The sequence below is a fragment of the Vicugna pacos genome, chromosome 9, assembly GCF_048564905.1.
Source record: "Vicugna pacos chromosome 9, VicPac4, whole genome shotgun sequence".
Taxonomy (NCBI): Eukaryota; Metazoa; Chordata; class Mammalia; order Artiodactyla; family Camelidae; genus Vicugna; species Vicugna pacos.
This window is the reverse complement of record NC_132995.1, coordinates 2,174,126-2,182,753: the sequence shown is the minus strand read 5'-3', so window position 1 is coordinate 2,182,753 and position 8,628 is coordinate 2,174,126.

Sequence of the window (8,628 nt, the reverse complement as noted above, 5' to 3'; positions counted from 1 at the left end):
GCAACCACATGACTTGTATTAGTGCCCTTATAAGAGAGTCCCACAGAGCCCCCACAATCCCTTCCACCACAGAGGACACAGCCAGAAGCCGGCTACCTACAGCCCTGAAGAGGGTCTTCACCAGGGCACACCCTGGCACCTTGATCTTGGACTTCCCAGCCTCCAAAACCATGGGGAATAAACTTCTATTGTTCACAAGCCACTGGGTCCGTGGTGTTTCGTCTTAGCAGCCTGAATGGACTAAGACATGGGGGCTTCTTTGTTACAGAAGCTTCCCCGACCCTTAGTAACGCAGGGTTTCAGGCGCTAGACGTAAAACAGTGACAGTGCCCTGCTTCGGGAATCCCACCTCTAGGTGGGAGTGGGGGTCCTGTGGGAGGAGGGCATAGCCCAGGGATAGAGTGTGTGCTTAGCATGCATGAGGTCCTAGGTTCCATCCCCAGTGGCTCAAATAAATAAGCCTAATCACCTCCCCTCTCCCAAAAATGAGAAACAATATTATTAAAAAATCATGGGACCAAATAAGATCATGCAGGCTGGGAAGGGAACCCAGTATGAGCCTCAAGAAAACAAACCAACAGTCAGGAGGGTATAGCTCAAGAGGTAGAGCACATGCTTAGCGTGCATGAGGTCTTGGGTTCAACCCCCAGTACCTCCATTAAAAACTAAAGAAATAAATCTAATTACCCCCTCCCCCCAAAAAAACCCTAAATAAATAAAAAGGTCACTCTTCAAAAAAATAAAAATAAAAAAAGGAAACACTGGTCACGTGTGACCCAGGCTGAGTCTATTAACAGCCCTCTCTGGGTTTGAGGAAAGCTTTAGTCCACCTCTGGGATATGAGAGACTTGAGCGCTGATGGCAGCCTTGTTTCTCACCTTGTGGGAGAAAGCCAGGCTGCAGGAGGAGAAACCGAAACTGCTCAGCGAAGCAAGGGGGGAGAACGACCCGGCTAAGCTCAGATGCCCCCGCTGCCCCTGCCCTCCTGAGCTTTGGTTACTCAGCGCTCCCTTCTGCTCAGTGAGTCTCTCCAGACTCCTCCCAGGAAATCCCCACGGTGGCCTTGGCAAATTCCACGTGGGTTTCTGTCCCTGTAACCCAAAGACCCCAGAGTCCCCTGGAGCACTCCGCGCCCCCCCCAAGCCTAGGTCAGCGTTGAACTGAATGAGTGAAGACGGATTGGACGAAGGGATACCTAAGCTTCCAGGGGTTCCGGGTGCTCAGAGGGAGATTCTGGGGTGCAGGGCCCCGATGAACAGCTCCTTTTAAAAATCCCCCCCTATGTCCCCCTGGTGATGTCTCCTCCTCCGAGTGATGGGAACAGCTGCCCTGGGCAGCCTGGAGATGGGGAGTTTGCAGCTGGTGAAGAACAGCTGCTGTGAAGTCCCCTGAGATGTACAAAGGCCACACACACACACACACACACACAAATTACACTGTTCAAATTACCACTATTTTTTTATTAGTAATATATTTTAATGATTACTTTCAAGGGGACTCTTGAAAAACACTAGTGAAAGAAACAGACTGGGGCGTGGAGATCATACATGGTTTTGGTCATGTTAATTTTGAGGTGCCCATTAGGTGATCCAAGGGAAGACACTAGGTAGGAAGTGACACACCTAAACAGGGAGGTCGGTGGCGTGGTCCAGGCTGAAGATATACATTTGCTGAAATAAGACACAGTTGACCACAGAGGCTGACGTCTCTTCAGCTGAACATAAGCAGCTATTTCTGCAGCAATGGTTTTCACAATTCAAGTGAGATAGATCACGACTTATTATTATAGAACGCATGTTGCACCACGGGTATCTCTAGTACATCTGGACAGGAAAATAAGCTGTTCTCGCTTGAAACATTATTCAAATTACGTCTGTTATCATGATAAGGAGCAACCGGCTCTTGGGTTTTCATGGAGGGCTGGACGCAGGCTGAGTGCTTTATTTCAACTCATGTGTGTCCACCTCCTCTCTCCCTCCCTCCTGCAAAGTGCAAGCTTCCCAACCTGCAGCGTCCTCGTCTCCCAGGAGCCTGTGAGGGATGCAGGATCCCAGGCCCCACTCAGACCGACTGAGCCAGCATCTGCATTTTAACCCGATCCCCGAGTGATTCTCACCCACATCAAAGTCGTGAAAATCTGAGATAAGCCCGTGCCAGATAAACTACAGGACACTCAGTCAGATTTGGATGATTGGTGTTTTCATCTAAAATGTCCCAGCACACACACACACACACACACACACACACAAATGTATCACTCTTGTTTTACAACTATTATTCACAGTTCTGGAAGCTGGGAAGTCCAAGATCAAGGCCCCCACCTCGTGGCCTTCTGGTGAGAGCCTTCTTCCTGGGGTGTTGGATGCAAACATTCAGGCCATAGCACCTCCTTTTCTAATTTTTTTTAAAGTTTTTTGGGGGTGGTAATTAGCTTTATTTAGTTAGTTTTAGAGGAGGTTCTGGGAATTGAACCCAGGACCTTGTGCATGCTAAGCATGCACCCTACCACTTGAGCCATATCCTTGCCCCAGCACCGCCCTTTCTAAAGGAAATATGAAAGTATAACTATGTAGGTCTTGAAGAATGAAATGTGTGTCTCATTAAAACGCTTTTCTAATTACATCTGTTAAAGAATAAAAATCCCTGAATGAGATTGAATTGGTTCTACACTGCACTTTCTAAAACTATTGACACCCAAGGAAAACAGATGGACCAAGAAATAAATTAAACAAAAACCCAGAGACTTCCTAGACTATAAAGCTTTTAATAAGCTTTTAATACATTTAATTACAAATTATATCATGATCCTTATTACTGAATAAGAACATCATATTCAGACCCTTTAGACTTCAGTTCATTTCAAGCCAAACCTGCTTTGCCAATTATAAAATGTCAGGAGAAAGTTAATAAGAGGTGAAAGAGGCGTCAGTTGATATAAACAAACTATAAAAACCATTAAACTTTTCTCTTCAGGCGGTGAGTTGTTCTCAGAACTATACAAAGTTCAGCGTCAATTCCAAATGGTTATGCGGTTATAAGGAAGGTTGTGTTGTTGCAGAAGTTCATTTAAAAATAAACGTTTATGTCTGGCAGTTTTTCCTGACATTATCGCATGACATAAGATGTTTGGATATGAAAATAGATAAAACACAAATTTCTTCTGTACAGCACAGGGAACTATATTCAGTATCTTGTAATAACCTTTAATGAAGAAGAATATGAAAACGAATATACGTATATATGTACCCGCATGACTGGGACGTTGTGCTGTGCACCAGAAATTGACACATTGTAACTGACGGTACTTCAATTTAAAAGTAAATAAATAAATAAAAGATGCTTTGGGTTGCCGGTTCTGCAACTGCTCTCACTCCCATCTTCCCTAACTCCCCAGAAGGGCCGCGAGAGAGGCTGGGCACAGCCCTGGACTCAGACTGCCAGGCTGCACAATGTGGGCGGGGCCTCCGAGAATGACGCTAAGCAGCGCACGAGGGCCTTGGCATCCCAGAATAAGCGGCATGGCAGAGGGCCCCTCAACGCAACTTTGCTTCATATTTATACAAGAACATTATTTCCAGGTTTGGTTCGGATGCTCTCTTGACAAAAGAAACTCAAAAATTTTTTTTAAATGGTTGATCCTAATTATATGTAGGTTCCATATCTGTGAACTCGCCTATTCGCTAAAATGGGCTACCCCCAAACAATACCCAAAATCAATTTTCGCAAAAAACCAACCCTGCTGACACCCTGATCTTAGACTTCCAGCCCCCAGAAAGGTGAGAAAATAAAATAAATACTTGACTCCCTCCTGCCAGAGGCCCCGCTCACTGTCTGCATGTCCAGGTTAGAGGGCATTCCGTCCAGTGGAGAACCTGCCGCCTGAGCTTGTCTCGGTGAGAAGTGAGACCAGGCTCCCCACACCCACTGCTGGTCGTAAAACCTGGGTCTAGCCCCCCCCTTGCCTCTCTTGCTGTGTCACCTGGGGAAAGTGCCGTGACCTCACACAGCCTCACTTCTCCCGACTGTAAAATGGGCTGATGCTTTGAGCCCCTCTGCCTTCTCACTGGGTGTGCGTGCGGAGGAAATAACATAATGCGGTCAGTGTGGCCCCCTCATTAACCAATTCAGTCATAACTTAATATTCATTCTCCAGATGACTCACTCTCAGATCCAGCCCCCCAGGAGCCCTCACTGTTGGGTGCAGACCTATGCAGACACGCCACCCGCTCAGCCCAGGACTCCTCCCCTCCTGCATTCGCTTGCTCATCCGTCATCTCTTTATCCAATAAACTACCTGGAGAGGAGGAGGGCAGACTCGTGGTAGAGAGCGTGCTTAGCATGCATGAGGTCCTGGGTTCAATCCCCAGTACCTCCATTAAAATAAAAAATTAATTTAAAAAACCTAATTACCTCCTCCCCACCAAAAAAATTACCTGAGCCTCCAGGAGCACAGGACTGGAGACCCATAGCTGAACTCAGTGCCCTCTCTGCCCTGGAGGAGCTCCCCGCTTTAAAAGAGAAAATGTTAATTATTATTTTGAGTAATAATTATATTGGTGCTACAGAGTAGTGGAGGAGCTTTGGTAGAGTACGGCTAAACGTGCTGCCAAAGGAACTCTCGCCCCCGGGGCCTGGGAAGTAGGGTGAGAACCACATTCCTTCAGTGCTTATTTATTCACTCAGGAGCAGGCCCCAGGCTGGGAACTGGCCAACACTGGGTCTGTTATTGAGTTCCTTGCCAGAGGGTGGGCTGGGCGCGCACGCGAGCGCGCACACACACACACTCTCTCTCTCTCTCTCTCTCTCACACACACACACACACACACACAGTCGGAGCCAGAGATGGAGAGAGAAGGGGCACCATGGAAGCTCAGAGGAAGCCTTTCGTCCATGCAATTGGCATGGTCTGGGAAGGCTTCCTGGAGGAGACGGCATCTAAACTGCTCACTGAGGGATGTCCGAGGTTACCAGGAAAAGATGTGGAAGCAGGGCATCCATCCTTCCTCCTGTTACTCACCAATAGTTACGATGCACTAGAATCCTGGAGAAGCAGCGGTGGTGCACGGATACTGCAAAAATCACGGAGGGCGCGACTAAATTTGCTGGTCCAGTGAAGAATGAAAACACAGAGCCTTGTGTTCAGAAAAGCATTAAGAAGAGGGAGAGTGTTGTTCAGAGGCAGAGTGTATGCTTAGCAGGCACGAGGTCCTGGGTTCAGTCCCCAGCACTTCCATTAAAAATAAAGAAAGAAGTAACCTAATTACCTTCACCCATCAAAAACCCGAAAATGACTTTTGTAAAAAAGCATGAAGAATGTGAAGATGATCACAGGAGAGCATTAAACTGAGCGTGGCACCCTGAACAACCACACGGGCTGCGATCCCACGGAACTAGCTCTGGAAATGTGTGTGGCTGTTGTCACCTCTGGTTTAGAAAACAGACAACTTGACTTGCAAAGGCCGAAGGGGCTTACTTCCCGTAAAGGGGAGTGTGGAGGCAGGGAGCCTGGCGGTGTTCATGTTAATTTAGCAGCCCTAAAGGACCAGGTTCTTCTCCTCCCTTCCGTCCTAAGTGGGACCTCCAGCCGTCACCCCTGCTGGTACCCAAGCTGGCTGCCGGCCCAGGCAGGGCAGTGAAGGAAGACGCCTCCGACCGCTCGCCTCTTGTTTGAGAGCTGGGAAGACCTCGCGGAGGTGCCCCACAAACCGGCCTGCGTCTCGTTGGTCGGAAAGGTGTCACCCAGCTGAGCCCCAGCCAGCCGCCGCCAGGAGAGCGGGAACACCCGACGGCCTTAGGCTTATTGGGCCCGCGTTACTCCCACGCGGCTCTGGGTGCTAGCTCACCTCCAATTCAGGTGAAGGCACTGGGTCACTGGTTGACCCGGGGTGTTGCCGCTGGTGGGGTGCTGAGTGGGGTCCTAAACCCTGACACACCCACTGTGAGGTGCCTGAAACGGGACGGGCCCGGATTCCTGTCTGCCCCTGTGTCCTCTGAGGCTGCCCAAGGTGCATCTTACAATAGGTGCCCAGGACACAGGAATCTGAGTGACGGCTGGATGGCATTCTGGGGTGAAACAAGCCATTTTCATTGCATGGTGGGGGGGGGTCGGTGTTGCATCTGAGTTGAGCTCCGTTTTATTAGTGGCTCAATTAGGGAAAGGGGAACACAGCTCATGTTGATCCACTGCCTCCCTGCTACGCTGGGCGGAGCTCTAAGCACTTGGCGTGTTTTCCCTCGCGAAGCCTCACGCGAGCCCTGTGGGGTGCCGACCGGCCCCGCGTGGGCCGCTGAGGGGAGGCGCGTGGGGGTGCATCGGGGTCTCCCTGGAGGGCTCGTGACGACGCAGTGCAGGGCCCACCCCGGGAGTTTCTGAGCTGGGGGCCGAGAATCTGCAGCTCTAACCAGCTGCCGGGTGACATCCTGCAGCTGGTCTGGGGACCAGACTCGGAGAACCGCTGTGTTGGAGGAACGCTAGGCTGATGGGGCGGAGCACGGTGGTCACAAGGCAAAGTGGGCTGAGGCTGGCGCGGATGGACCTTGGACCCCCACCTATGGGGGCGTAGCCAAGCAGGAAGTGGTGGCTCAACCCTCCTCCCCATCTATCTGCCGAGCCCTGGCTCAGGCCTGCTGCCCTCCTGAGGGTGCCCTCTGCTAATCTGCAAAGGCACCGCGGAAGCTGGAGGAATCCTGGGTCTGAAGCGGTCCGACTATGTGGGACCCTGCAGACCAGGGTCAAGGATTTGCACCAGAGGGCTTTGAGCAAATAGAACATGACCCTATTTAAGTCTTAGAGCCCTCAGATGCGTGGATGCACAAAATGTGGTCCACCCACACACGGGGGTATTATACAGCCTTAGAAAGGAAGGAAATTCTGACACACGCCACCACACAGATGAACCTTGAGGGCATCCTGCTCAATGAAATACGCCAGACCCCAAAGACAAGGACTGCATGATTCCACTTACACTAGGCGCCTAGAATAGTCAAATTCGTAGGAGGAAAGTAGAATGGTGGCTGCCAGGGGCTGGGGGGCGGGGGGATGGGGAGTCAGTGTGGGCAGTTTCAGTTTGGTAAGAGGAAGAGATTTCTGGACATGGATGGTGGTAACGGTTGCACGACAGTGTGAATGTACTTAATTCCAGTGAACTGTATTCTTAAAAATGGTTGAAATGGCAAACTGTGTTATTTGTGTTTCACCACACACAAAAATGGTCCCTCTGTCTGGCTGCTGTGTGAGAAGGGACTGGGCTGCGGGGCTGGGAGCAGGCCAGGGTGGAAGCGGACACTCTCCAGGGAGGCCACGCAGTCACTCAGGTGCGAGGCCACAGGGACTTAGCCCGGGAGACAGCAGTGGAGAGGAGAGAAGTGGACAGATGCAGACTCTGTTTTGAAGGCAGAGCCAACAGGACCAGCAGACAGACTGGACAGGGGAGGGGGCGATGGAAAAGGACAGCCCTTCCATGTTTGGGGTGGGCATTTGGGTGAATGACAGATTTATTTTCTAAAACGTGTGAATGAAAATTATTGCCCACCAGACCAGTAAACAAAGGGCGCTGCCACCATCAGCCATCAGCCACTACCCCCACCCACAACAGCGAGGAACTCAGGATGGAGACCAGTAGGCAGCCTGGCCTCTGCCACCACACCCAATGGTACCCCCGAGGCGACTCAGGATGGCAAAGAACAGGACACTGGCCCTAGTAGCCAGGTGCAAATCGAAGGAATGATTTCAGTGAGCCCAGACTTTTGCACCTTCCCGTTAACCTAGAAAAGCACTAAATTCCTTAATTTGAGATTACTGGCTTTCTTTAACAGTAATCTTTCAATGTTCTGAATACCTGGTCTTTGTTGCCAACTCTTACATACATATTCTGGTTCCTCCTCTGCCTCTTTGGAACAGTCTTTCAGAGCTGAGAGGCTGTAACCCAGGCTTAAATCCTCAGAAATTGTCCGCTGAATAAAAACTTAACTCTCAACTTTTAGTTGTGCAATTTTTTTTCAGTCCACAGTTGGCAGAACACTTGGGGAGAAACAAGTTTCTTCGCTGGAGGGGGGGGCAAAACATTCTCTTTTGCCCACCTTAGGTTTGAGATGCCTGTTAATACAAGTGGAGACATCAAGTGGGCAATTGTGCGGCGGGAAGCCCCATAAAAAGACCGGCAGGACCCCCAAGTAGAGCCACTACTCTCCTGCCAGCACCATCCAGTTCCCCAGCCCAGAGACTCTATTTCACTTTTTGCCTCTGAAACGGCTTACTTACCCCTAAAATTCTATTGGCTCCCTGAGCTCACTTCTGATTGGTTATTTCCTTCACTCCTGATTGGTTATTACTCTCACTTCTGATTGATCCACTTCCTTAACTTCTGATTGGTCCATTTGTAGTACTTCATTTGCATGGAGCACACTCCTGATTGATTATTTCTCTCACTCCTGATTGGTTATTTCTCTCACTTCTGATTGGTCTATGTCTACAAAGCTTGTTCCTGATTGGTCAACTTCTGTTACACTTTATTTGCATATGATGTTGCAAAGTATAAAACTAGTAGCCTATAAAGGCCTGTGTAAACCTACAGTCCGGCCGGAGCGTAGAGTGTTAACTCTTCTGGGCCTACTGGCGTAATAAATCTG